Below are 2,930 nucleotides of genomic sequence, written 5' to 3'. Positions count from 1 at the left end.
TCTCTCCCTTCTCTCCACTCCCACCACCTTTAATAAGTTACTACAGAAAGTGAAAAAGCAATAAAACTTCTTTGTCATGAAATTATAAATAAAGAAGTGTCCTTCATTAATTAATGGTTTTTAACTGAAATGTTTTAGTCAGATTATTATTTTTGTTTGTTCTTATTAAGGCCCCACTGCAATTATTTCCCAGCATGTGGGCAGCTGCTGCATAATATTTTGAAACTAGACTGGCCCAGTTCACTTACAATGGGAGAGATCAAGCATGCTTTCATACGTTTGTTGTTTCTATTTTTACAATTGTAATGATCATTTATGTGTTTCTGTTGCTTTTGCTCTAGAGTATTTCCATTCTCTATCGTGTACATCAGTTAGGGTAATGCCGTTGCCCTGAAAACAGTGGTTTAAACCAGGGGTGTCCAAACTTTTTTCAACGGTTTTCACCAAGGGCCATATGCGGTAAAATACACACACAGCCGGGCCACTCACTCGAGGTGAAGTACGTCTTGCCTCACCTGGTTTATTTAAGTAAACTAAATATATTTTTGGAATTTGCTGCAGGCCAATTAACAATGGATTGCGGGCCGCAGTTGGCCCACGGGCTGCAGTTTGGACAACCCTAATTTAAACAATCAAAGCTGATCAAATAAAGTCCAGTCAGGTAGAGATTGGGGAATGCAGGTTGGGTCTCTGCTCCACAGGGTATCCCAGGGACTGGGGCTGACAAAGACTTTGCCACCTTAGAGTATCACATTGGAAATCACAATGAGTCAAACCTGAAGTGACTTACATAGCTTCCACCTACATTCCACTGAGCAGCCCTCAGTCATACATAACTGTACCTAACTGCAAAGGAAGCTGGGAAATGTTAAGTCCATCTGTGTGTCTAGGTGGAAAGAAAACAAGTGGGGTAAACAGCCCACTAGTCTTCTGCTACAACTAATTAGACATAGTCACTGTAGTAACCTCAAAACAGGCTGAATGAAAGCTTTTCAAAAAATAAATCGTAAAGTGCAAGCTCACTGCCAAATGCACATTGTGAGTGCTTGTTAAATGCTGCAAATTGCCTTCAATTACCAGGGAAAATGGTAACTCATTTTAAGAAGCAGTAACATAACTTGTTTAGGGACTAAAGAAGTTTGTCTCTGAAGAGAATGCGTAATTCAAATCAATTTTCCTTTATCTTACTACTTTTGAGTATTTATTTGACTGTCCGTACACCTTGACTGCCCATCTGAAAATAATTAGCACTTATGATCCTACATCTCAAATGCCTCAGCCTTGCTGGACTTCTGGAACAAATTTTACACATAATTACATAGTGTCAAAATCTGGTGCTCTTTAGAATTGCTTGTCTACAACTTCAGGGCAAAATGGAGTTCTCTAATATAAGTTTGAAACTTCTTGCTACTGCAATGATAATTTCACAAAATCTATTTGTATTTTGCAAATGCCTTGAAATCATTGCTATCATAGTTATTGCCTCACCATCTTTGACAGAATTTCTATTCTCATTTTCAAGTGAAGCAGCAAATGGAGCTCAGTGGTTCTCGTGCAATTCTCAACTGGGCTCTGTCTCCTCTATCTGCTTCTACATTTATATTTATATATCTGCATCTGTAATTTCATCATTCTTGTTAATATATTTGTGAACATGTATTAATCTATATCCTAAGTGATAAAATTGATAGCATCTGTTTTCATAAATATCTGTCCTAATAATTGATAGTCATATTGTTAGAGCTTATTTCCAAAATTGTTTTCACAAACGCATTTTTTAAAGAAAAAGCATTTAAATGATGACAGAGGAAAATCATATAATGCAAACTCTTCTTTAAAATTATTTTTTTACCCAAGTTCATTTTACCTGTGTGTGAGCTCATTTGTTCCTTCATTTTTGTCATTTCTCGGTTCATTCCTTCATTCATAAATATGACTGATTTCACTCTTTTAGTTAAATTAGAAATAGATATACATGGTGGGTTTCTTTTGGAGGGAACATTTTCAGAAACATGATTAGGGTTCAAGCTCCATGGACACAAAACTAGAAGCAGAAATTTCTTGTGATTCTGAGTAAGTTATATTCACGACGTATATTTCTACATGCTGCAGAGATATCCAGTTCACTGAACCATTTAATTTTTTCCAGCTTTATTGAGGTATAATTGACAAATAACATTGTAATATGTTTATTCATTTATGCATCCATTCTTCACTTACCTATTAAGCAGATACCATGTGCTGGGCATTGTCTTAGGTACTGAGGATCCCAGCATGGACAAGATAGATTCAAAGTCTCTCCCCTCATGGAACTTCCATTCCAGTGGGAAAGACATTCAATAAGCAGATATATGGATGTATAGATTAGACAATTAAGTTCGTGAACTCATCCTAGAAAAAGGGCAACATACCTCAGTGCTGAATATCACTATGGTCACCTTTGAAGTACTCCCCTTGGGAAGCTATGCACCGATACCAGCGCATAATCCACCGTTCAAAGCAGTTTTGGAACTCTTTTTCTGGAATGGCCATCAGAGTTGTTGTCGTATTACCTTTGATGTCCGAATATCATCAAAATGTCTTCCTTTGAATATTTCCTTTATCTTCGGGTAAAGAAAGAAGTCACTGGGGGCCAGATCAGGTGAGTAGGGAGGGTGTTCCAATACAGTTATTTGTTTACTGGCTAAAAACTCCCTCATAGACAGTGCCGTGTGAGCTGGTGCATTGTGGTGATGCAAGAGCCATGAATTGTTGGTGAAAAGTTCAGGTCGTCTAACTTTTTCACGCAACCTTTTCAGCATAAACTTGAAACACTTGGTTAAGTGTTTGTCCAGTTGGTACAAATTCACAATAAATAATCCCTCTGATATCAAAAAAGGTTAGCAACATTGTTACAATGAGTTCGCAAACTTAATTGTCCAACCTCATAA

Source organism: Rhinolophus ferrumequinum, chromosome X (assembly GCF_004115265.2).
Source record: "Rhinolophus ferrumequinum isolate MPI-CBG mRhiFer1 chromosome X, mRhiFer1_v1.p, whole genome shotgun sequence".
In the NCBI taxonomy this organism is placed as follows: domain Eukaryota; kingdom Metazoa; phylum Chordata; class Mammalia; order Chiroptera; family Rhinolophidae; genus Rhinolophus; species Rhinolophus ferrumequinum.
Note: the sequence above shows the minus strand (reverse complement) of the source record.